The sequence below is a fragment of the Scyliorhinus torazame genome, chromosome 19 (genome assembly GCF_047496885.1).
Source record: "Scyliorhinus torazame isolate Kashiwa2021f chromosome 19, sScyTor2.1, whole genome shotgun sequence".
NCBI lineage: Eukaryota > Metazoa > Chordata > Chondrichthyes > Carcharhiniformes > Scyliorhinidae > Scyliorhinus > Scyliorhinus torazame.
In genome coordinates, this window is record NC_092725.1 from 142,085,633 (window position 1) to 142,113,261 (window position 27,629).

The 27,629-nt window shown below is 44.0% G+C and overlaps 1 protein-coding gene across 2 annotated transcripts in view; it reads left to right on the forward strand.

The window, feature by feature from the left end:
- Positions 1 to 1,691: 1,691 nt before the first annotated feature.
- dusp16 (dual specificity phosphatase 16) overlaps positions 1,692 to 27,629 on the forward strand; it is a 166,214-nt gene continuing 140,276 nt past the window's right edge. Inside the window, exons 1-2 of one of the 2 annotated variants that reach the window (XM_072485345.1) lie at positions 1,692 to 1,936; positions 9,184 to 9,236. The gene's annotated coding sequence lies outside the window, so the exon portion shown is untranslated. The remainder of the gene's footprint in view (positions 1,937 to 9,183; positions 9,237 to 27,629) is intronic. The other variant, XM_072485344.1, reaches the window with a different exon arrangement.

Sequence of the window (27,629 nt, forward strand, 5' to 3'; positions counted from 1 at the left end):
CTCTCTCTGTGCTGTTTCTCTCTCTCTCTGTGCTGTTTCTCTCTCTCTCTGTGCTGTTTCTCTCTCTCTCTGTGCTGTTTCTCTCTCTCTCTGTGCTGTTTCTCTCTCTCTCTGTGCTGTTTCTCTCTCTCTCTGTGCTGTTTCTCTCTCTCTCTGTGCTGTTTCTCTCTCTCTCTGTGCTGTTTCTCTCTCTCTCTGTGCTGTTTCTCTCTCTCTCTGTGCTGTTTCTCTCTCTCTCTGTGCTGTTTCTCTCTCTCTCTGTGCTGTTTCTCTCTCTCTCTGTGCTGTTTCTCTCTCTCTCTGTGCTGTTTCTCTCTCTCTCTGTGCTGTTTCTCTCTCTCTCTCTGTGCTGTTTCTCTCTCTCTCTCTGTGCTGTTTCTCTCTCTCTCTGTGCTGTTTCTCTCTCTCTCTGTGCTGTTTCTCTCTCTCTCTGTGCTGTTTCTCTCTCTCTCTGTGCTGTTTCTCTCTCTCTCTGTGCTGTTTCTCTCTCTCTCTGTGCTGTTTCTCTCTCTCTCTGTGCTGTTTCTCTCTCTCTCTGTGCTGTTTCTCTCTCTCTCTGTGCTGTTTCTCTCTCTCTCTGTGCTGTTTCTCTCTCTCTCTCTGTGCTGTTTCTCTCTCTCTCTGTGCTGTTTCTCTCTCTCTCTGTGCTGTTTCTCTCTCTCTCTGTGCTGTTTCTCTCTCTCTCTGTGCTGTTTCTCTCTCTCTCTGTGCTGTTTCTCTCTCTCTCTGTGCTGTTTCTCTCTCTCTCTGTGCTGTTTCTCTCTCTCTCTGTGCTGTTTCTCTCTCTCTCTGTGCTGTTTCTCTCTCTCTCTGTGCTGTTTCTCTCTCTCTCTGTGCTGTTTCTCTCTCTCTCTGTGCTGTTTCTCTCTCTCTCTCTGTGCTGTTTCTCTCTCTCTCTGTGCTGTTTCTCTCTCTCTCTCTGTGCTATTTCTCCCTCTCTGTGCTATTTCTCTCCCTTTCTCTCTGCTATTTCTCTCCCTCTGTGCTATTTCTCTCTCTCTCCCTCCCTCTGTGCTATTTCTCTCTCTCCCTCTGTGCTATTTCTCTCTCTCTCCCTCCCTGTGCTATTTCTCTCTCTCCCTCTGTGCTATTTCTCTCTCTCTCCCTCCCTCCCTGTGCTATTTCTCTCTCTCTCTCTCCCTCTCTGCTATTTCTCTCTCTCTCTCTGCTATTTCTCTCCCTCTCTGCTATTTCTCTCCCTCTCTGCTATTTCTCTCCCTCTCTGCTATTTCTCTCCCTCTCTGCTATTTCTCTCCCTCTCTGCTATTTCTCTCCCTCTCTGCTATTTCTCTCCCTCTCTGCTATTTCTCTCCCTCTCTGCTATTTCTCTCCCTCTCTGCTATTTCTCTCCCTCTCTGCTATGTCTCTCCCTCTCTGCTATGTCTCTCCCTCTCTGCTATGTCTCTCCCTCTCTGCTATGTCTCTCTGTCTCTCTCTCTGCTATTTCTCTCTCTGCTATGTCTCTCTCTCTCTGCTATTTCTCGCTCTGCTAGGTCCCTCTCTCTCTCTCTGCTAGGTCCCTCTCTCTCTCTCTGCTAGGTCCCTCTCTGTTTTCTCTCGGTCTCGTCTCTCTCCGTCCGTCTGTCTGTCTGTGCTGTTTCTTTCTCTCTCTCTCTCTCTCTCTGTCTTCTCTCTCTCTGTGCTGTTTCTCTCTCTCTCTGTCTTCTCTCTCTCAGTGCTGTCTCTCTCTCTCTGCGCACACTGAGGCTATCAGCGGGATTGGTCTGAAATGACGCCATCCTTTTATTTTTAAACCAATGACCTCATCCCTGCTTCAAGTTTTACTGACCAGAAAACCCTTCCTTCTGTGTAATTTTTAAATATCTAAAGTGCTTTTCCTCGCCTTTCCTTTCCCTCCTTGTGTCATCTTAACTTCCCAAAGTGGCCGGAGCGGGGACCGAGCCTGGAGCCTGAGCCGCCTCGACTTTTTGTTGAAGTAAGTTCCCCACAAGAGGGGAGAAAAATCACCCAAAAGAAATCATGTGCGGGCCTCACGTGTGGGGGGTGGGGTAGATGTGAGAAAGTGTGGGAGGCTGGTTGCTTATTATCTGTAATTGTTTCTAAACATGTATTTTGTTGTGGGAAATGTGGTTAAACAGCCTTTAGTGATGTTCGTGGGTAAAAGGTGCCCGGCGCCTGGGCACTGGGAAGCTGCCTGTCCTCCCCCCCGCCCCCCGCTGCCTGTGAAGGGCCTGGACAAGGACAATATAGACAACAACCCAGAAACAACATTTTATCAGACCTTTCACCGACTTTAAACAGACCCCGAAGTTTTTAATCAGGCTGCAAACCTCCTATTACAACAGATTTCCTCTCCAGAGACATTTGATGTCCCTGCCATTGGTTACACTGCGGTACTGGTCCAAATGGACTTAATTAAATCCTAATCCTGCCAATAAAAAAATACAGAATGCACATAAACTCCCGCAGAGCAGCAGCTTCTCTCTGTCTCTTTTACCTTTTATCTTATGATTTGTAATATCAAAAGTCAAACTTGTAAGGCATGTAATTGGAAATGCCTACTCAATGGGAAGCTGGTTTAAAATGTGTATATATAAATTAGATTAAGTGGGGTTGTTTGTACGATGGTCATTTAACCTCTCCACCAGATCAGATTTCATTAACACACATGTTTGGAAATAGTAAATTGCCAAATCTACATGTTTGATTGGCAGGATATCCTACATCTTCCAGTTCCAATTAAAAACCATGATAAAAGTGTACAACAGAATTGTTATATAGTGTTTAAAGGTAAAATGTTCTGGGATTTTGGGAACTGGACCAAGTGCTCACTTCCCGACAGGGACAAAGATATATGTTATTCACCTCAAATGATAAATATCTAAGAAAGCCACAACAAAATGACACCATTTTATATACATACAGTAACACATTGTGTACTGGATGCCATTTAGCAGCAACAATAGGTTGCATTTACATCGTGGCTTTGGAAAATGTCCCAATGTACCTCAGAGACATGACAAAAATGGATGCTGGACCAAAGACGGAAATGGCCTAAAGCTAAGAGGAGAGACGTGAAGAGATGGATAAACGTGGGGAGGGAGGGGGGGTTGCAGAAATTGAGACTTAAGTTACCGAAGACGCAGCCTCAATGGCGGGATAATGGGAAAAGAACTGCACAGGAGGTCATAGTTAAATGGAAAAACAGCTTTGAGACGTCCAGCCGGTTGCATCTTCCCTCATTCTACCTGTCGTCCGCTGTTCCAGAAATGTCCAAATTGTTGTGTATGTACCAAAAAGTAAAAGTTCATGATAGCTCGGATTTAAACCCCTGTAGGTTTTGAATGCTGAAGACAAGGTCATGTTATACTGCAGGTGAAGGTTTAAGTCACAATCTGGTCAAAGAAGCATCCAAACGCTGCTTAAATTTTAGTGTGGGCAGAAATAATAAAACATGAAAAATTGAATTCCAAATGCTCCAATATAATCCACAGAGTCATAGAGTTTTACAGAAGAGACGCATCGTGTCTGCACTGGCACCGGTCTACTCTAATCCCATTTTCCAGCACGGCCCATAGCCTTGTACGCTGTAGCATTTCAAGTACACATCTAAATGTTTCTTAAATGTTGACGGTTCCCACCGCTTTTACCTTCCTGTCAGACAGCGAGTTCCTGATTCCCACCACACTCCTGGGTGAAAAGGTTTTTCCTCAAATCCCCTCTAAACCTCCTGCCCCTCACCTTAAAACTATGCCCCCTGGTTATTGACCCTTCAGCTAAGGGGAACTGCTCCCTATCCACCCTGTCCATATCCCTCATAATTTTGTCCACCTCAATCAGGTTCCCCCTCAGCCTTCTCTGCTCTAAGGAAAACAAACCTCCGCCTAACCAGCCTCTCTTCATAGCTGAAAAGCTCCAACCCAGGCAAGCACCCTGATGAGTCTCCTCTGCACCCTCTCCAGTGCAATCACATCCTTCCTACAGTGTGTTGAGCAGAATTTCACACACTATTGGCCTAACCTGTGTTTTATACAGCTCCATCATAACCTCCCTGCTCTTATATTCTATGCCTCCGCTAATAAAGGCAAGTATCCCATCTGCTGCCATAACCATCTTATCTACCTGTCATGCTGTCTTCAGGACTTAATACCAGTTCAACAGATATCTTTGAGTCACTGAAAACTATTATATAACTGACCATAAATTGTATTGCCTCAAATATAACTATGGCATAAAACCTCGCTGCCAATGTTACTAAATAGTAAGAATCAATTTCGCTCAGCTGCCACCTTGTATTTATTTACAACCCCTACATATAGTTTCTGTCCTGCACCTTAGGTATTTGAATTTTAGCTGTAACATTCTTCAAATATATTGACTTAAAAACTGGTTTTAAAACTGTAGCAAAATCAAAGGGTTCAAATTCACACGAACACATGATATTAAACACCCGTGTAAATCCTGCCAGGTTGCCTAGGTCTAATTATCCCATGTCTCATAGTCCAGCTTCACCTGAAGACTGAACTTGGTATTGACTCCCTGTGTGTATCACTATGAAAGTTTGACTATTCCCTTTTCTAAACCAATGTCAGAAAACATTTTGATGGGGACAATATGCCTTGGATGCACGAGAGAATAAATATGCATTACCTACTATGTGCCCACTTCTAAAATTGCAATCGCACCACTTTTCATACGAACATAGGAGAAGAAGTTGCCATTTGGCCCCTTGAGCCTCCTCTTTTCCCCCTCCCCAATCAATAAAATGATCCGTTTGTGTTTCAAGTTCCATTCCCCCAACTACCCCAAATAACCTTTGATTCCCTTGCCGAACAAGAATCCCTTAAAAATATTCAATGACCCGCCTCCACCGCGTTCGAGGCAGAGATTTCCAAAGTTGCATAACCCTCTTGAGAGAAAAATCGTTCTCCTCAACTCTGGCCTAAAAGGGCGACTCCTAATTTTAAAACCAATCTGGACTCGCCCACAATGTCAATATCATTCAGGATCTTGTATACTTCAATCAAGTTACCCCTCACTCTTCTAAACTCCAATGGAAACAAGCCCAGCCTGTCTGGCCTTTCCTGATAAGACAACTCGCTCATTCCAGATATCAATCTCGTAAATCTCCTCTGAATCACCTCCAATTTAAATCCTTCCTTAAATAAGGAGGCTAAAACTGCGCACGATATTCGAGATGGGATATCATCAATACCCTGTATAACTGAAGCATAACTTTCTTATTTCTACGTTCAATTCCACTCTTGATAAAGGATAGCATTGCATTAGTATTTTTAATTACATGTTGCACTTGCATACCAACTTTTTGTGACTCCTGCACCAGAACACCTAGATCCCTCTGCGCATTGGAATTCTGAAGCCTTTCTCTATTTTTAGTAATTCTCTGCTTTTTTAATTCTTCCTGCCAAGTGAGCAACTTCACTTTTTCCCACATTATACTCCATCTGCCAGATTTTTGCCCTCTCACTCAACCTACCTGTATCTATCCTCAACCTCCTTTGTCTCCTTCGCAACATATTTTCCGACCTATCTTTGTGCCATTTACAATGAGTTACCATGCTTTCACTGCCCTTATTTCATTGATATAAATTGTAAAATGTTGAGGCCCCACACCACTCGTCATGTCCCACCAATAGGAAAATACTTATTTATGCATCCTCTGTTTTCTACCAGCCAGCTAATCTTCTATCATATGTTACCCCCTACCTATACCATGAGCTTTTATTTTACACAACCTTTGTGATGCCTTATTGAATGCTTTCTCAAAATCCAAGCACAGCTCCTCTTCAGGCACCCATTTATCCACGGTACCTGTTAATCCTTCATGGAACTCAACAAATTGGTTAAATATGATTTCCTTTTCACAAAATGATGTTGACTCTTCCCAATTACCTTTAGTTCCTCTCTCAGTTCCCAGCTATAACCTCCTTAGTGATCGATTCTAACACCTTCCTTACGACAGACGCCAAGCTAACTGGCTGTATAGTTTTCTGTTTTCTGCCTCCCTTGCTTCTTGGAAATAAGGGTAATATTTGCCACTTTCAAGTCTGATGCAACCTTTTCAGAATCTAGCAAAGTTTGGATAATTAACACCTATTACCTCATTAACCAGGTCTTTTCACACCCGAGGATGAAGTCCATCAATATCCAGAAACTTCTGAGTGGAGTTTGCACATTCTCCCCGTGTTTGCGTGGGTTTCACCCCCACATCCCAAAGATGTGCAAGGTAGGTGGATTGAACACGCTAAATTGCCCCTTAATTGGAAAAAAATGAATTGGGTATGTTAAATTTCAAAAAAGAAAATCCAGACACTTGTCATTTGTAAAATGTATTTCATGGGATGTGGCCATTATTGCCCATCGCTAATTACCCTTGAATGGAATTGTTTGCTCGGGCATTTAAGAGTCAGTCACTTCGCTGTGGATCTGGAGTCACATGTAGGCCAGATCGGGTAAGGATGGCAGATTACTTTCTCTAAAGGAAATTAGTGAACCAGTTGGATTTTTACGACAATGGTTTCATGTTCATCATTAGGCTTTTAATGACAGATTTTCATTGAATTCTAATTTCACCATTGCGGCGTCAGATTTGAACCCAGATCCCCAGAGCATTACTCTGGGTCTGTGGATTACTGCTCCTGTCACAATACCACTGCGCCATCGCCTCCCCATCCCGCAGCTCCATCGGTTTGCTCGGTACAGCTTCCCTAGTGATTGTAATTTCACCAAGTTCCCTTCTCCCTTCCACCTCCTGATTTGTGGCTAAAAATGTTTTTTGTATCTTCTATAGTGAAGGCAGAAGCAAAATATTTTTCATTTCACCCGCCATTTCCTTATTATCGACTATTAAATGTCACTCTCCAGAGGAGACACTCATTTTACCAACTTTCCTTTTTAAATAACTGTAAAAGCTCTTGCGGCCCTGTTTTTACATTCCCAGCTAGCTTCGTCTCATACATAGATTACATAGAACATACAGTGCAGAAGGAGGCCATTCGGCCCATCGAGTCTGCACCGACCCACATTAATCCCTCACTTCCACCTTATCCCCGCAACCCAATAACCCCTCCCAACCCTTATGGACACTACGGGTAATTTAGCATGGCCAATCCACCTAACCTGCACGTCTTTGGACTGTGGGAGGAAACCGGAGCACCCGGAGGAAACCCACGCGGACACGGGGAGAACGTGCAAACTCCGCACAGACAGTGACCCAGCGGGGAATCGAACCTGGGACCCTGGCGCTGTGAAGCCACAGTGCTAATCACTTGTGCTACCGTGCTGCCCATACTTTCTTCCTCCTGGTTAACCTTTTAGTCATTCTCTGCTGTTCTGACCAATCATCTGACCTGCCACTCATCTTTGTGCAGTTGTATGCTTTTCATACCTGCAAGAAAGAATGTACTAATAGCATTCACAAGACAATGGTAGAGTGGTATGGTTGGCGCAGATTTCTAGAGTCTGGAGACTTGGAGTATTGGCATTGCTGCCAACGTTAGCAGGAAAGAGGGTTGGGCAAAGCTGTTTTAATGATGGCATTGAGGCTGACAGTGACTGCCAAAACTGATACCAAGAGAATGTGAGCTCGACAGGTGAAATTAGCAGCTGGTCTTGCAATTGTTAAATTGCAAGAATCTAACAATTTATTGCAGCACACGACTGATGTTCTCGCTATTATACATAACGAGCATTGCAAATAATGCAAATACAATTTTGTTGCTCTGCCGACTTCTTGAACCCTAAACAATGGAGAGTATCTCAAACCTTCAAATGATTTTGTTACTTAAAAATAATTCTGCCTCAAATCCTTCCAGGGCATTTGGATGTTAGTTATGATATCGGTATGTAAATTTGTATTATAGGACAACAGTGTTGTAGCCAATGTATTTAACTATAATTGTCTGAGCATTCATGTGTCGCCTCTCTCTCTGACATGTTCTCTATTATATGACACCAAGATTTGCAATCATAATCAGCCATAAATTCAAGACATTGGAGCTAAAATTTGGATGAAGCCCAATATAAGAGAACCTTCCAGAGAAAAAAAAGGCTTTTTCAAAGCCTGATATCAGTATGTTCAAAAGTGCAATACTGTTCAGACCTTCATAAACGGCCCTGGCTCAGTCAACTAACACTGTCTTAGCCACCTGTTCATCCCCAATCACTGGTACCCGATTTAACTATGTTCTAAATTAAATATACAGAATAGTAAATCGATGATGATGTACATAAGGCTCATGGGTGTATTTGCAGTACAAGTTTAGCATTGTTGTATAGTAGGTTTGGCTTTTTAATGATACAGAATCAAGAAGCATTTCCACTTCTCTACAATGTTGTTTAGAAAGTGAAAGTTTTGTACGGATGGTACAGTTGTATAATCAGAAGTGTTATCTTTTCAGTGATGCCGCTACTTTTTCTTTAAAAACACAAATACCATATTAAGGATCATTGGAGGCAACTTCAGTTGACTTACGGTGTTTTTAAGGATTAATCAGATTATTGGAAATTCCAGAGTGATATCCAGTAATGAATGATTAACAAGTCACTCTGTGTACATGAAGCGGATATTTAGGTATCCACGAATAACTCATTTTCTATTGGAGAATTGGACATAATTGTATTACTGAAGGCATTTTACAAGTAATAGGTGTGAATGCTGATCAGGAGGTGAAATATTGGGTAGTACCGAAAGCGCATTGGAAGATAAATCTTTAAAAGCTTTTGTAGATAGAGCTGCATGGAGGAAGAGATTGCTTGGATTACTCATTTAAGATGATAGAACGGAGCCTGCTTCAGTTGAAAGGTCAGCTTTCGTAACAGGTCAGTGAGAATGGGAAATTAATAGTTAGAGTCTGAAGAACAAAGGGTATGCAAAAGGGCAATGTTTGCAGAAGGTTCCGAAGTAAGATAGTCCATTGAAGGAATTATCTTGAATTCATTGGGGTTCAGAAAATCAGTAAAATTTGAGGGAAGGTGGGCAATTTTGGTGTCCTGACCAACATTTATTCTTTAGCCAACACCCTCAGAACAGATCATATAGTAATTCACCTCAAGAATACTGATGTGTACAAAATGGCTGCTACATTTGCCTGGATTATATCAGTGATGCATTTCAACAATATATAATTGTGAGTCACATTGAAGGATCCTAAAATAACAATGGTGTTATATCAATGCAAATCCTTCACCTTTCTTTTTCAGTGGGCATGAAAAGGATTTGATTGGCATTGTGTGGATTATCTAACATGTTGAAGGTCAGTGGTTGAGAGGTTGGCAAGGTGATAATTTGTGAAATCAATCTTTTACGCTGCTGAAGGCTTGGTTGAGTGTTCCAGCCATGGAGGAAGTATAGTTGGGGGATGAGGGTAATGTCCTGGAGGACGAAGGCGGCGGATTTGAAAATAGATTATTGGGTGGGGATGAAAGCTCAGCTCAAAGTCTAACTGAATGCCTAAGGAGCACTTGGCTGGGTTGCTGGGTTCGGTCTAAGCAAGCAGCAAGGAAGATTGATTAGGTCAAAGACAGATGCACAGCAAATAGAATGGTTTCAGTTTTGTTGACATTGCGCCTTTGGATTCAAAGTATTGTTCCATGCATAAGATATTAGACCCCTGAAACCTGTTTGTTTTTATAACCACACTTTCATTTATATGGCATTTTACATAGTAAAATGTTCCATTATCAATCAAAACTTGACACTGAATCAAGTAGTAAAAAATGAACAGTTAATTTTAAGACTGAAACAGAAAATGCTGGACAATCTCAGCAGGTCTGACCATCGCCACTGGATGACCATTCGTCAGAGTCGGCAGCTTTGACAAAGAGGCATTCGGACTCGAAACGTTAGCTCTGTTCCCTCTGCACAGATGCTGTCAGACCTGCTGAGACTTTACAGCAATTTCTGTTTTTGTTTCAGATTCCAGATTTTCAAGTTAACTTGAAGAGGTTTTCAAACTGCCAAGATTCTCCAAACCATCCTAACTGCACAGGAGAGGTTTTTTTTCAATTTAAGAGTACCCAATTATTTTTTTCCAATTGAGGGGCAATTTAGCGTGGTCAATACACCTAACCTGCACATCTTTGGGTTGTAGATGTGGGACCCATGCAGACACAGGGAGAATGTTCAAACTCCACATGGACAGTGACCTGGCACTGGGATCGAACCTGGATCCTTGACGCCGTGAGGCAGCAGTGCTAACCACTGAACCACCGTGCTGCCCTCTACTCAGGAGAGTTTAATGGAATTTCATGAGTTCATTTTTTCCTAAAACACTTTGGGCGCGATTCTCCACTCCCGCGCCGGTTGGGAGAATCGCCTGGGCCGCCAAAGTTTCTGGGGACGCCGGTCCGACGCCCTCCCGCGATTCTCCCAAGCGGCGGGAACGGCCCGGTCGAGTTCCATGGGCCGCAGGCCAGAGAATCGCCAGCGACACCCAAAATGGCGATTCTCCGGCACCCCCGCTATTCTGAGGCCCGGATGGGCCGAGTGGCCAGGCCAAAACGGCGGGTTCCCCCTGGCGCCGTCCACACCTGGTCGCTGCAGTCGTGGGCGGTGCGTGAACCCTGGGGGGGCAGCCTGTGGGGGGGCGAGGGGGGATCCTGCACCGGGCTTCACCTGGAATGTGGGGTGGCCCGCGATCGGTGCCCACTGATCGTTGGGCCGTCCTCTCTGAAGGAGGACCTCCTTCCGCGGCCCCGCAAGATCCGTCCCCCATCTTCTTGCGGGGCGGATTCAGAGAGGACGACAACCACGCATGCGCGGATGACGCCCGTTATGCGGCGCCAGCCGCGTCATCTATGCGGCGCCGCTTTTACGCGGGCAACAAGGCCTGGCGCGTGTAGATGACGCGGCCCCGATCCTGGCCCATTATCAGGGCCTGAATCGGTCGGGACCGGGGCCGTTCTGCGCCGTCGTGAACCTCGACGGCGTTCACGACGGCGCGGCCACTTCGGCGTGGGAGTGGAGAATCCTGCCCCATTTCTCTTTTAGGATTTTGAAAGTTATTTGCGCAGTTATATTTTGATAAATTTCATGAAGGGCAATGTAGCTTTATAGCAGGAGTATTAAAATACCCATTGTGCTTTTAATAGTGCTTCTAACACCCCTTCACGCAGCATATGTGCATCAATAGGCTATACAGTGGGAAACGCTGTATTCTGTTACTGAGGAGTACTTTGAGTGAGAGAAGGGAGCCATGTTATTCCATCGTTACTCAGCATCGATTCTATGTATGGAAGAAAGATCCATCTGGCAGCTTAAACCACACGGGTATTCTATTTGATATACCGCTGGAATTTGAAGTTTTACAGATGGGAAGATAGGTGGGATAATTTTCCCCTTTTCCAATTTCTCACCTGACTGTAACTAGATGTATATTTGAGAAGGAGTGTTTTAATCCTTTGAGTACTGTGACTTGAAAGTTTGAATCAAAAGAAATGCTAAGCATTTATTATCACAACATCCGGAATATAAATGCAACAAACACCCATTCCCCAAACATACACGCACAGAGACACGCGCACACACACACAAAGATGATTCTAAAGACGTAACATGCACTTAGGTTTGTAGAAGGTTAAAGCCGAACAGGTCACTTGTTTACACAGTCCTTAAGGTGGTGATTGAAAACATTGCAGGCGGAAGGATTTCTCTTTTAATTCTTTGGAATCACATGGAGTTCGGAAGTTCCAGGCTCTTTCAGACAAAATTGTGGCTGAGCTCCTGTAGTGAAGAATTCTGATCTTCCAGATAAAATGAAAAGGCTCTCCCTCGTCATTGCCTGAGATGACTTTCTTTTCGAGGCTGGGTTCTATTCTTTTCCTGGTGAGATCTTACCCTCTGAGGTGCTGGTTCTATATTGCCCTTGTGGATTAATGAATTATTGGTTCCCTCTCCAGCCAGTTTCAGTCATGTGATGACAGTATCAATGTCCATACAATGTGTTGAAACTGATGTAATTGACATACAATGTGCTATGTTGATACCCCATCAACATTCCAGCTATGAACATCCTTGATGAATGACTTTATTAGGAATCCCATCTTCGTGCGGTTGGCAGGTCTAGCAATGGACGTCATTTTATATCTCTTCCATTGAACTGGTGAGGGGTAATCAATCAGCACCTGGCAAGGCCATTTGCACTTTTAAGTGACTGCCCAGGGATATGTCCAGACATGCCTGCAACAAACTAAAACACCTGACTTTCTGGAGTCCATTTTGTGACATGTCCACAGTTCATGTTGCTAATTAAAAGTAGAATGTCCATCTCCCAATATGCTTTCAGGGGATATAGAGTTAAATCTACAGATCTTTCGTCCTATCCAGTCTGTATCAACAAAACGACACTACATCTACACTAATCCCACTTCCCAGCACTTGGCCCATAGCTTTGAATATTCTGTCATTTCAAGTGCTAATCCACGTAGTTTTAAAGGTTGTGAGGTTTCCCACCTCTACTACCTTCCCAGCCGTGCATTCCAGACTCCCACCCCCCTCTGGGTGAAAGCGCTTTTCCTCAAATCCCCTCTAAACCTCCTGCCCCTCACCTTAAAATTATGCCCCCCTTGTTATAGACCCTTTAACTAAGAGGAACAGCTGTTCCTATCCGCCCTGTCCATACCCCTCATAATCCCAATCAGGACCTCCCCCCTCGGCCTTTTCCACTCTAAAGAAAACAATCAGAGCCTATCCAGCCTCCCTTCATAGCTCAAATATTCCACCCCAGGCAACATCTCGGTGAATCTCCTCTGTACCCTCTCCAGTGCAATCACATTCTTCCTATAGAGAGAGAACCAGAACTGCACACAGTACGCCAGCCGTGGCCTAATCCGCTCCAACATAAATCTTCCTGCTCTTATAATCTGTGCCACAACTGATAAAGGCAAGTGTCCCATATGCTTCATAACCACCCTATTAATCTGTCCTCCTACCTTCAGGGATCTGTGTACTAGCACCCCAAGATCCTTCTGTGTCCTGCCATTCATTGAGTACTCCCTTGTCTTGTTACTCCTTCCAAAGTGCATCACTTGCACTTTTCAGAGTTAAATTCCATCTGCTATTGATCCGCCCAGCTTTATGTCATCCGCAAACTTACTTACCATCCTCACATTGTCGTAATTCATTTATATTTATCACGAACAACAAGGGATCTAGCACTGATCGCTGTGGTACACCACTGCACACCAGTCACTCAAACCGTCTTCTACCACCACCTTCTGTTTCCTATCACTAAGCCAGTTGTGGATCCAACTTAACAAGTTACCCAGGATCTCCTGTGGGACCTTGTCAAAGGCTTCGCTGGAATCCATATAAACTACATCAGCTGCACTACCCTCATCTACACACCCGATCCCTCCTTGAAAAATTCAGTCCTCCCTCTGACAAAGCCATGCTGACTATTCCTGATCAAATCTTGCCTCTCCAAGTGGAAATTGATTCTCTCCATCAGAATTTTCTCCAATAGTTTCTCTACCACTGAAGTGTGACTCACTGGTCTGTAATTCCCTGGTTTATCTATACCACCCTTCTTGAAAAGTGGAACGACATTAGCTGTCCTCCAATCCTCTGGCACCCCGCCTGTGGCCAGGGAGGAATTAAAATTTTGGCTCAGAACCTCTGTAATATCCTCCCTTGCCTCCCACAGCAGCCTGGGAGACAATTCATCAGGACCTGGGGATTTGCCCACTTTTAAGCCTGCCAAAACCTCCAATAGCTTCTCGCTCCCAATGTCAAACTGTTCAAGAACCTCACAATCCCTCTCCAGGAATTCTGCCCCTACATCCCCCTTCTCCCAAGAGAAGACACACATGAAGTACTTGTTTAACACTCTACCAATGTCCTCCAGCTCCACGCATAGATTTCCCTCTTGGTCCCAAATGGGCACTACTCTTTACCTGGTTAACCTCTTCCCCTTAAAATACTTATAGAATATCTTGGGATTTTCCCTACTCTTATCCTCCAATGCTTTTTCATGTCCCCTCTTTGATCTTCTAATTGCTTTCTTAAGTCCCCCTCTGCACTTTCTATATTCCACTAAGGCCTCTGCTGATTTACTCCTTTTGTACTTGCTACAAACCTCTCTCTTCTTTCATATCCGGTCCTGAATATTTCTCGACATCCAGGGTACCCTGGGTTTGCTTTGCCCGTACATTTCACCCTAAAAGGGGACGTGTTGGGCCTGTACTCTCGCCATTTCCTTTTTGAGGAAAACCTGCCCCCCCCCCCCCCCCCCCCCCCGACTGCTCACAAGAAGCTGTTCCCAGTGAACCTTGGTCAGACCCTACCTTATTCTCATAAAATCTGACCCCCACAGCCCAAACCCGTTTTTTTGTGGACCATCATTTTCCTTTTCCATAACAAACCGAAATCGCATTCTATTGTGGTCACAATCACCAAAATGCCACCCCACTGCCACCTCAAAACACCTGATGCAACTGCAAAAATACAGAGGATAATCTTTTGTCCATCACTTTCTCCTTGTTACTTTTTGGGTGCTTTTAAAAACATTTTATTTTGATTCTGGTTGTTAAATCATCCTGGTTGTTAAATCCCAACTTCTTTAAACCTATTGAGAGCTCTTTGTTTTCTTTACATTTAGATAAGTTTTTACTTCTGGGTGTATGAACTGAAATGACTATTTGTTAATTGCTTTTAGGTTCTGGATTTTCCTCTGCTTTCATAAAATCCTACTTAAGTCTTTGAAAGCAATTAAGTTTTACTGTGGCCCTCATTTCAAATTTAAAATGTAAAGTGACATATTAGTATTGTTTGGATAAAAGCCAAGTGAATGATATAACAAATTAATTATAGCTATTTACCACTTTCAAAATGGTTAAATAATAAAAAAACTAAGGTAAATGTGCATGGGATTTCCTCTTTTTCCTTTCGGGTCATTGGCCTGTTTTTTTTCATACCGTTTCCTTTGCTGAGATTTTTTAACTGACGCTCTTTTATTGAGGAATTCTCCAATTGCCTCTCTGTGAAATTCCTTCGCTGCCCACAAGAACTGAACAGTCCTCATTCCTCTTTTTTCAGATTGTGGATTTTGACTATCAAACGGCTGTAAATTCAGAAAGGTCTGTCAGTCCATTAGAATCTGGACCAATCACAAAGTCTGTATACTTGTGAAATTTGTTTGTTAGGCCTCCTCTCAAGCCTGATACCAGAGAGAACACAGCAATAAACCATGTTTTGTTGTACATTGCTTGCCTGATACCAGAGAGAACACAGCAATAAACCACGTTTTGTTGTATATTGCTCACCTGGATGTGACCCAGTCATTGCACTTGGAGATTTTTTCAGACAACTCAATCAACACTTGGGTAAACATGCAGTTGATGTTTCTTTTATCACACTGCAGGTAGCTGCAAGTATTGGTTTACATCCAGTATCTGATTTGCAGTTGCAGACCAGTTGTACAGATATACGACATACTATTGCCTCTGCATTGTTCTTCTATATTGGGAAGATTGATGTTGCATTCAGCACCTGCTAAGAATTCTGAGCCACGTGTATCAACTTGCTCTTTTTCTCTGCCTCCTCATTGAATACTAAGCAGACTGCTTGCAATGGTTCAATTCATATATTCACCATCAAAATGACTTACTTCTAACTCTGCAACATTGCTTCTTTATTCCCCCATCTCACCCACTGCAGAGAAGCCTTTACCTCTTTGTTTGACTTGTCCAATGCTTTCCTTTCGTCTTTCTGATATCCATGAACCCGGAATCATCCAAAGCTCAGTGACATGCCCTGTCCTCACTGACCTGCATTGGCTCTTGATGCTGTGATGGAACAGACTTAACATAGAACATAGAACATTACAGCACAGTACAGGCCCTTCGGCCCTCGATGTTGCGCCGATCTGTGAAACCAATCTAAAGCCCATCTACACTATTCCCTTATTGTCCATATGTCTATCTAATGACCATTTAAATGCCCTTAATGTTGGCGAGTCCACTACTGTTGCAGGCAGGGCATTCCACGCCCTTACTACTCTGAGTAAAAAACCTACCTCTGACATCTGTCCTATATCTATCTCCTCTCAATTTAAAGCTATGTCCCCTCGTGCTAGCCATCACCATCCGAGGAAAAAGGCTCTCACTGTCCACCCTCCATCTAATCCTCTGATCATCTTGTATGCCTCAATTAAGTCACCTCTTAACCTTCTTCTCTCTAACGAAAACAGCCTCAAGTCCCTCAGCCTTTCCTCATAAGACCTTCCCTCCATACCAGGCAACATTCTGGTAAATCTCCTCTGCACCCTTTCCAATGCTTCCACATCCTATAATGCGGCGCCAGAACTGCACGCATTACTCCAAATGCAGCCGGACCAGAGTTTTGTACAGCTGCAACATGACCTCATGGCTCCGAAACTCAATCCCTCTACCAATGAAAGCTAACACACCGTACGCCTTCTTAACAACCCTCTCACCCTGGGTGGCAACTTTCAGGGATCTATGTACATGGACACCGAGATCTCTCTGCTCATCCACACTACCAGGAATCTTACCATTAGCCCAGTACTCGTATTCCTGTTACTCCTTCCAAAACAAATCACCTCACACTTTTCTGCCTTAAACTCCATTTGCCACCTCTCAGCCCAGCTCTGCAGCTTATCTATGTCCCTCTGTAACCTGCAACATCCTTCCGCACTATCGACAACACCACCGACTTTAGTATCGTCTGCAAATTTACTCACCCACCCTTCTACGCCCTCCTCAAGGTCATTTATAAAAATGACAAACAGCAGTGGCCCCAAAACAGATCCTTGTGGTACACCACTAGTAACTGGACTCCAGTCTGAACATTTCCCATCAACCACCACCCTCTGTCTTCTTACAGCTAGCCAATTTCTGATCCAAACTGCTAAATCACCCTGAATCCCATGCCTCCATATTTTCTGCAATAGCATACCATGGGGAATCTTATTAAACGCTTTACTGAAATCCATATACACCACATCAACAGCTTTACCCTCGTCCACCTGTTTGGTCACCTTCTCAAAGAACTCAATAAGGTTTGTGAGGCACGACCTACCCTTCACAAAACCGTGTTGACTATCCCTAATCAAATTATTCCTTTCTAGATGATTATAAATCCTATCTCTTATAATCCTTTCCAAGACTTTGCCCACAACAGAAGTATGGCTCACTGGTCTATAGTTACCGGGGTTGTCTCTACTTCCCTTCTTGAACAAGGGGGCAACATTTGCTATCCTCCAGTCTTCTGGCACTATTCCTGTAGACAATGATGACATAAAGATCAAAGCCAAAGGCTCAGCAATCTCCTCCCTAGCTTCCCAGAGAATCCTAGGATAAATCCCATCTGGCCCAGGGGACTTATCTATTTTCACACTTTCCAGAATTGCTAACATCTCCTCCTTATGAACCTCAAGCCCGTCTATTCTAGTAGCCTGTATCTCAGTGTTCTCCTTGACAACATTGTCTTTTTCCTGTGTGAATACTGACAAAAAATAATCATTTAGCACCTCTCCTATCTCCTCAGACTCCACGCACAACTTCCCACTACTGTCCTTGACTGGCCCTACTCTTACCCGAGTCATTCTTTTATTCCTAACATACCTATAGAAAGCTTTAGGGTTATCCTTGATCCTACCTGCCAAAGACTTCTCATGTCCCCTCCTGGCTCTTCTTAGCTCTCCCTTTAGGTCCTTCCTAGCTAACTTGTAACTCTCAAGCGCCCTAACTGAACCTTCACGTCTCATCTTTACATAAGCCTCCTTCTTCCTCTTGACAAATGATTCAACTACTTTAGTAAACCACGGTTCCCTCGCTCAACCACTTCCTCCCTGCCTGACAGGTACATACTTATCAAGGACACGCAGTAGCTGTTCCTTGAAAAAGCTCCACATTTCCATTGTGCCCATCCCCTGCAGTTTCCTTCCCCATCCTATGCATCCTAAGTCTTTCCTAATCGCATCATAATTGCCTTTCCCACAGCTATAACTCTTGCCCTGCGGTACATACCTATCCCTTTCCATCGCTGAAGTAAATGTAACCGAATTGTGGTCACTATCACCAAAGTGCTCACCTGCCTTCAAATCTAACACCTGTCCTGGTTCATTACCCAGTACCAAATCCAATGTGGCCTCGCCTCTTGTTGGCCTATCTACATACTGTGTCAGGAAACCCTCCTGCACACATTGGACAAAAAAGGACCCATCTAAAGTACTCGAACTATAGTGTTTCCAGTCAATATTTGGAAAGTTAAAGTCCCCCATAACAACTACCCTGTTACTTTCGCTCATATCCAGAATCATCTTTGCAATCCTTTCCTCTACATCTCTGGAACATTTTGGGGGCCTATAGAAAACTCCCAACAGGGTGACCTCTCCTTTCCTGTTTCTAACCTCAGCCCATACTACCTCAGTAGATGAGTCCTCATCAAACATCCTTTCTGCCACCGTAATACTGTCCTTGACTAACAATGCCACCCCTCCCTCTCTTTTACCACCTTCCCTGAGCTTACTAAAATATCTAAACCCAGGAACCTTCAACAACCATTCTTGTCCCTGCTCTATCCATGTCTCCGAAATGGCCACAACATCGAAGTCCCAGGTACCAACCCATGCCGCAAGTTCACCCACCTTATTCCGGATGCTCCTGGCATTGAAGTAGACACACTTTAAACCACCTTCCTGCCTGCCGGTACACTCCTGCAATTTTAAAACCTTACTCATGACCTCACTACTCTCAACTTCCTGTAAACTGGAGCTACAATTCAGGTTCCCAATCCCCTGCTGAACTAGTTTAAACCCTCCCGAAGAGCATTAGCAAATTTCCCCCCCAGGATATTGGTACCCCTCTGGTCCAGGTGCAGACCATCCCGTTTGTAGAGGTCCCACCGACCCCAGAATGAGCCCCAATTATCCAGAAATCTGTAACCCTCCCTCCTGCACCATCTCTGTAGCCACATTTTCAACTCCTCTCTCTCCCTATTCCTCGTCTCGCTAGCACGTGGCACGGGTAACAACCCAGAGATAATAACTCTGTTTGTTCTGGCTCTAAGATTCCACCCGAGCTCCCTGAATTCATGCCTTACATCCCTATCCCTTTTCCCACCTATGTCGTTGGTACCTATGTGGACCACGACTTGGGGCTGCTGGCCCTCTCCCTTAAGGATCCCGAAAACACGATCCGAGACATCACGCACCCTGGCACCTGGGAGGCAACACACCAATCGCGAGTCTCTCTCGTTCCCACAGTATCTCCTATCTATCCCCCTAACTGTGGAGTCTCCAATGCCTAATGCTCTACTCCTCTTCCCCCCTTCCCTTCTGAGCAACAGGGACAGACTCTGTGCCAGAGACCTGTACCCCATGGCTTGCTCCTGGTAAGTCCTCCTCCCCCCCCCCCCCCCCACCAGTATCCAAAGCGGTATACTTGTTACTAAGGGGAACAACCACAGGGGATCCCTGCATGACTGCTTCCTCCCAGCCCCTCTCACCGTCACCCATCTATCTTCATTCTTCGGAGTAACTACATCCGTGAAGCTTCTATCTATGACCACCTCTGCCTCCCGAATGATCCGAAGTTCATCCAACTCCAGCTCCAGTTCCCTAACGTGGTTTCTGAGGAGCTGGAGGTGGGTGCACTTCCCACAGGTGAAATCAGCAGGGACACTGACGGCGTCCCTCACCTCAAACATTCTGCAGGAGGAACATTGCTCTGCCTTCCCTGCCACCCCCCGAGATAACTTGCGGTAAAAACAAGAAAAAGAAAGAAAGAGCTTACCTGATATTCACTCAACCCCTTAGGTTAGAGGAGGTGGAAGGGTGGGGGACACTACAAGTGTAGTGTCTCGGGTTTAGCAACCGCCCAACTTATATACAGGTACTACACACCTTCCCATAAATCCCCACGGCCGACTTCCGGTTTCCTGCTGCTCTGAAACAAAAACAACTCCGAAAAAAAGTTAGTTAAAAATAAAAATTCAGCTTACCCTGCGCTCTCCTTCCCAAAAGCTCACTCCCCTCTCTGCCTGCTCTGCTGGAAGAATGAGCAATCATCGTCACCTATGACTTCCTGTATACCCTACTTTCCGTCCCATACTGTCTGATTTGGACGGTTCTTGAACTCCACCTTCACCGGAGAGACTTGTCTGTGCTGCCCTATTTGGAACTCCCTCCCCAGAAACCTGCTGCCCCTTCAACCTCACCGCCCATCTTTCAAAGCCTTCTGAAAACAAGACCAAAGTTCCCCCAATCCTCGCAAAAAGATTGAATGCCTACTTTTGTTTCTCCTTTCTAATGCACTTGGGATGTTTAATGCATTAGACGTGGCAGCTAACAGCAAATTACAGTTATCAATCCCAAACGCTTTAGCCACACTCATCCAAAAATGGGTTACGTTTGTGATGTTGATCAATGGCTGACTGGGCAGTCTGCTGTTTGCTAACATTAAAAAGTATAAAAATGCAAACTTCAATGAAGTAATTTTACTGCAAAGCTGAACCACAATTATCCATTTGTTTCTGGGAAATGATGTTTGTGTAGTGTAGATGTTGCACCTGTACAAATGATAATCAGGTTAGTGAAATGTGCTGCTTGGCATTGGAAACGGTTATAATATTGAATATATGTGAAAGGTCAGTGGTATGAATACTTCTCTGAAGAAAAGTGGCCTAACTTGTTTTCACTATTTACCAGATTTAATGACAACTTTGATGATGAACTAGAAAAGTCACTTGGTTAATAAAACAAAGATAAGCAGTGATGTCAGAAGCATAAAATTACAAAGAGATATTGATTAAACGAATGAGCAAAACTGTGACAAATGAGGGCAGCACGGTAGCGCAGTGGTTAGCACAGCTGCCTCACGGCGCTGAGGTCCCAGGTTCGATCCCGGCCCCGGGCCACTGTCCGTGTGGAGTTTGCACATTCTCCCCGTGTCTGCGTGGGTTTCGCCCCACAACCCAAAAATGTGCAGGGTAGGTGGATTGGCCACGCTAAATTGCCCCTTAATTAGAAAAAAATAATTGGGTACTCTAAATTTATTTCTTTTAAACTGTGACAAATGGATTTTGATCTAGGTAAATGTGAGGTCAGCTATGTTGAAAATGAAAATGAAAATCGCTTATTATCACAAGTAGGCTTCAATGAAGTTACTGTGAAAAGCCCCTAGTCGCCACATTCTGGCACCTGTTCGGGGAGGCTGGTACGGGAATTGAACCGTGCTGCTGGCCTGCCTTGGTCTGCTTTAAAAGCCAGCGATTTAGCCCAGTGTGCTAAACCAGCCCCTAATGAAAATCACTTATTGTCACAAGTAGGCTTCAAATGAAGTTACTATGAAAAGCCCCTAGTCGCCACATTCCGGCGCCTGTTCGGGGAGGCTGGTACAGGAATTGAATGGTGCTGCTGGCCTTCCTTGGTTTGCTTTCAAAGCCAGTGATTTAGCCCTGTGCTAAACCAGCCCCTTGGATGTTGGATCTACAAGGAAAGAATATGGTATTTCTAAATGATGAAAAGCTAGAAATAGTGGAGGCCCAAAGCGATTTGTGTGTCCAGATACATAGATCATTAAAATGTCATGGACAGGTAAAGAAAATAATCAATAGAGTTCTAGCCTTTATATTTAGTGGGATACAATACCTCCTGCTTCAGCAATACAGAACTCTGGTTAGACTACATGTGGAGTACTGTGATCAGTTCTGGGCACCACACTAGGTGAGTAACTCACCTCCAGATTCCCAAAGCCTGTACACCACCTACAAGGTACAAGTCAGGAGTGTAATGGAATACCCTCCAGTTACCTGGATGAGTGCAGCTCAAACAACACGACAAAGCAGCCCGCTTGATTGGCAGCCCATCCACAAACATTCACTCCCTCCACCACCAATGAACAGCGGCAGCCGTGTGCACCATCTACAAGATGCACTGCAGGAACTCACCAAGGCTCCTTGGGCAGCACCTTCCAAACTCATGACTGCTACCGTCTAGAAGGACACAAGCAGCAGACAAATGGCAATCCCATCACGGCACGGACGCACAGTGGTTAGCACTATTGCTTCACGCCACCAGGCCCCCCAGGTTCGATTCCAGGCTTGGGTCACTGCGGCGTCTGCACGTTCTCCCCGTGTCTGCGTGGGTTTCCTCCGGGTGCTCCAGCTGCCTTCCGTAAATCCCGAAAGACGTGCTTGTTAGGTGAATTGGACATTCTGAATTCTCCCGCTGTGTACCCGAAAAGGCTAGGGGATTTTCACAGTAACTTTATTGCAGTGTTAATGTAAGTCTCCTTGTGACACTAATAAAGATTATTATTATTACCTGCAAGTTGCCCTCCAAGCCATGCACCATCCTGACTGAACTATATTGCCTTTCATTCACTGTTGCTGGGTCAAAATCCTGGAGCTCTCCCTGTGTGTACCTGTGTGTTCAAGAACACAGCTCGCTTCCACCTTCTCAAGGTCAATTAGGGATGGGCAATTAATGCTGCCTTAGTCAGTGACACGTACCATGAATGAATTTTAAAAATACACCTTAGGAAGGATAAATTAGCTTTGGAGGGAGTGTAACATATGTTTACCAGAATGAAACCTGAACTCCAAGGGTTAAATTACAAGGAGAGATTATACAAATTAAGGTTGTATTCCCTGGAATTGAGACATGGGGATTTAATTGAAGTTTGTAAGATATTAAGGGACTAGATAGAGCAGAAATAGAAACTATTTCAATGGCTTGGGAGTCTAGAACTAGGAGGCATGGTCATAAAAATTAGCGCCAGACCTTTCAGGAAATCAATTTGAAAATGCAAAAGGTGATAAAAGTTAGGAAATGCCTTCCTCAAGTGGCAATTGATACTGGATTAGTTGTTAATTTTCGATTCATTATTAATTTTTGAACCGTGATTAATCGTTTTTTGTTTTCTAAAGGTATTAAGGGGCATGGGGAATAGGGCAGATAAACTTTGACCTCATTGAATCATTGAACATACAGTGCAGAAGGAGGCCATTCGGCCCATCGAGTCTGCACCGACCCACTTAAGCTCTCACTTCCACCTTATCCCCAAAACCCAATAAACCCTCCTGACCTTTTTGGACACTAAGGTCAATTTATCATGGCCAATCCACCTAACCTGGGACCCTGGCGCTGTGAAGCCACAATGCTATCCACTTGTGCTACCGTGCTGCAGAACAGGTTCAAAGGGCGAAACGGCGACTCCTGATCCTACATTTTTATAACTTATTGCTTCCTTGCTTTGGAATAATTATTCTTTTCAGTATTTTGGTTGTTTTGCAAATATTTACCATCACCGTGCCAATCGGGGATGGATGTCTGTAAAGTAATATGGATTATGAGTCAATCTTGTCAGCCATTAAATTGCCTATCCACACCAATCAGAATGAAGTTCTGTTGCCAGCCTACCATGTATCTTCAGTTCATCTTGAAGCCATTTTGAAAATAAAGTTGCATCTTCTATGTTCTAGCACATGTTTCTCTATTCTTCTGCGGGTACCTTTCCTAACCTGTACACCGGTACACAGGGTCGCCCTGCTCCTCCACGCCATTCATTTTTCCATTTTAAACTGGATTTTGTTTCTCTTTTTATTTGCAAAATATATTGAAATGTTTCGACATTGAACGCAGTTTGCCACTCGTGCCCGTCCTGTTAGAGTGACAGCGGCATCAACACAGTCCATAGGTCACCATATTTTTACAGTCTCTGAGAAATCTCTGTTCACTCCTGTGCTTTCTGCCCTTCCAACATTGATCCATCCAACTGCTAACCCTTTCCTTAATCCTGCATGCTGTTGTTTTTGCCATAAATTTCATGTATGGCCCCTTATCAAAAGTTCTTTTTAAAATCTATGTAAACCGCATCCACTATTTATCCTCTTTTGTTATTTATTCAATTAGTTCCCCAAGGATGCTGAAGAATAATCTTTTCTGTAGAAAGTAATTTGGATTAGATCTGATTAACTCACCGTACCCTAAATACTTATTCAAGGATTGTTTGTGACTTCAGATCCACGTTGCTTTGATCTCAACTGACCAAAAGAAAGCTCTGTTTCCCTCTCCCCTTCCTCCTCCCAGTAACCCAAATGAGAACTGATATTTATTGTGTCGAAATAAAGCAGCAGTATTACTAATTGAATTAGAATTAAGAACCTTAATTTTATATAGAAGATAGTAACTGATAGCATTCCCATTACAAAGAAAGGATATATATTTTTCCAATTAAGGGGCAATTTAGCGTGGCCAATGCACCTACCCTGCACATCTTTGGGTTGTGGGGGTGAGACCCACGCAGACACGGGGAGAATGTACAAACTGCACACGGACAGTGACCCAGAGCCGGGATCGAACCCGGGTCCTCGGCGTGTGAGGCAGCGTTGTTAATCACTGCGCCACCATGCCACCCTAGATTAAAGAAAGCGTAATGATTTTGAAACTCTTTTCGAATGGAGGGATGTTTTATTTTGAAAATTAAAAATTCAAGGACAAGTATTTAAATTCTGATGTGTGCAGTCTGCAAGTTCTCCCCGTGTCTGCGTGGGTTTCCTCCGGGTGCTCCAGTTTCTTCCCACAAGTCCCAAAAGATGTGCTGTTAGGTAATTTGGACATTCTGAATTCCCCATCCATTGACTCCATCTACACCTCCTGCTGCCTGGGGAAAGCGGGCAGCATAATCAAAGACTCCTCCCACCCGGCTTACTCACTCTTCCAACTTCTTCCATCGGGCAGGAGATACAGAAGTCTGAGAACACGCACCAACAGACTCAAAAACAGCTTCTTCCCCACTGTCACCAGACTCCTAAATGACCCTCTTATGGACTGACCTCATTAACACTACACCCTGTATGCTTCACCCGATGCCGGTGCTTATGTAGTTACATTGTATACCTTGTGTTGCCCTATTATGTATTTTCTTTTATTCCCTTTTCTCCCCATGTACTTAATGATCTGTTGAGCTGCTCGCAGAAAAATACTTTTCACTGTACCTCGGTACACGTGAACCTCGGTACACGTGACAATAAACAAATCCAATCCAATCCCTCCGTATACCCGAACAGGCGCCGGAGTGTGGCAACTAGGGGCTTTTCACAGTAACTGTTAATGTAAGCCTACTTGTGACAATAAAGATTATTATTATAAACTTCAGTGAACAATCTAATGCAGCATTTTATGGCAACGAATATCAGTGCTGTACTATCAGAGAACTATGAATATTAGACTAACCTGTCTTCACATCAACACTAAATTAGCTGACTCTTAAGAATTATTCAAGAATTGTCAGGTGCCACTTTATATGGAGCAGAAGTAATTAGTATATTGTGGGGAATCCTTGCCTTTTTTGTTTATTAAATCAGAGAAAATCTTGTCAAATGTTCTGTATTCTTGCTTCTTGAGGAAGTCTTTTTTTAATACAATGTATTGTGCAGAATAGTCTTGTTATCTCGAACAGGGGCACTCACGCCTTCCTAGATACATGTATTCTGTCATTTCCAATGAAAACCTCTGCACGGTTTCAATTCAGTGGGAAGTCAAAAACTGATGCCTATTTTAATTGGTCTTAAAATGCCCTGATAATTTATTTTTGTTTATTCAAGGTAATTTGGCACTTGTTTCTGATTTCTCTATTTTAAACAGAGACTTTATAATAGCAGGATTCGGCAAAGCTGATCTCACAAAAATAACAAATGTAACTGCCTTAAACCTACAAATTATTGGCAGGCGTGTGGTAACCATTTGTAAATGTCAAGGGTGTGAACCTAAAACTAATATTATTGGGACTGTGACCTAGGTGAACAGCAGTCTTGACTTTTAACTTAAATTCTGTTCATTAGTAATTATTCATTAAAATGATTATAAGGACTGAAATACGCTGCTAAGTCAATAAGGCAGTTTCCCCTAACTTTGGTAGATTGGTATAAGCTGATATGCACCAATTATACATTTTCTGACTTGTTTTTTGTTGCCTTGCTGTTGGGGAAGGTTGTTTAAGTGCATTGTATTTTGTATTTTATGATCCCTAGGCATTAGATATCATAGAATTTACAGTGCAGAAGGAGGCCATTCGGCCCGTCGAGTTGCACCGGTCTTTGGAAAGAGCTCCCTACTTAAGCCCATGCCTCCACCCTATCCCCGTAACCTAACCTAACCGTTTGGACACTAAGGGCAATTTAGCGTGGCCAATCCACCTCACCTGCACACCTTTGGACTGTGGGAGGAAACCGGAGCACCCGGAGGAAACCCACGCAGACACGGGGAGAAAGTGAAAACTCTACACAGTCACCCGAGGCCGGAATTGAACCCAGGACCCTGGAGCTGTGAGGCAACAGTGCTAACCGCATTATAAAACTGTATAAATGTTGAAATGTGGCTTCTGTTCTTTATTTTAATCGGCATCCATGGCAGCCTTTCATCGGAAATCATTATTCTTTCTCTGTTTAGGTAGTGATGAGCATTGCATGAATATTCAGCATTTATTTATGTAGAAACATAGAAGATAGGAGCAGGGTGAGGCCATCCGGTCCTTGAAGCCTGTTCTGTCATTCATTATGATCATGTCTGCTCACCAACTCAATACCCTGACCCCGTCTCTCCCCCGCGTTCCCGCATATCCTTTGATTCCCTTCACCCCAAGTGTTATATCTAACTGCTTCTTGAAAACATACACTGCTTTGGCCTCAAATACTTTCTGTGGTAGCGAATTCCACAGGCTCACCACTCTCTGGGTGAAGAAATTTCTCCTTATCTCTGTCCTAAATGGTCCTCAGACTGTGACCCCTGATTCTGGACACCCCCACCATTGGGAACATCCTTCTTTGCATCTACCCTGTCCAGTCCTGTTAGAATTTTATAGGTTCTATGAGATCCCCCCATATTCTTCTAAACTCCAGTGAATACAATCCTAACCAACTCAATCTCTCCTCATGTGTCAGTCCCGCCATCCCAGGAATCAGTCTGGTAAGCCTTCGCTGCTCTCCCTCGAGAGCAAGAACATCCTTCCTCAGGTAAGGAGATGAAAACTGCCCACAATACTCCAGGTGTGGCCTCACCAACGCCCTATACAATTGCAGCAAGACATCCCCACTCCTGTACTCGAATCCTCTCGCTATGAAAGCCAACATACCATTTGCCTTCTTTAACGCCTGCTGCACCTGCACGCTTACCTTGAGTGACTGGTGCACAAGGACACTTGGATCTCGTTGCACAGTCCTAATTTATAGCCATTCAGATAATATTCCACCTTCATGTTCACCTCACATTTATCCAAATTATACTGCATCTGCCATGCATTTGCCCACTCACTCAATGTCTAAATCACACTGAATCTCTGCATCCTCCTCACAGCTCACCCACCCACAGCTTTGTGTCATCTGCAAATTTGGAGATAGTACATTTAATTCCCTCATCTAAATCAGTAATAATGTGAACAGTTCGGATCCGAGCACTGATCCCTGCTAGTTACTGTCCGCCATTTGGAAAAAGACCATTTATCCCTACTATTTGTTTCCTGTCTTCCAACTTTTTTATTCTCTCAATACACTACCCACAATCCTATGCACTTTCATTTTACACGCTAATCTCTTATGTAGCACTTTATCAAAAGCCTTCTGAAAGTCCAAACAAATTACATCCACTGACCCCCCCCGTCAACTCTACTAGTTATATCCTCAAAGA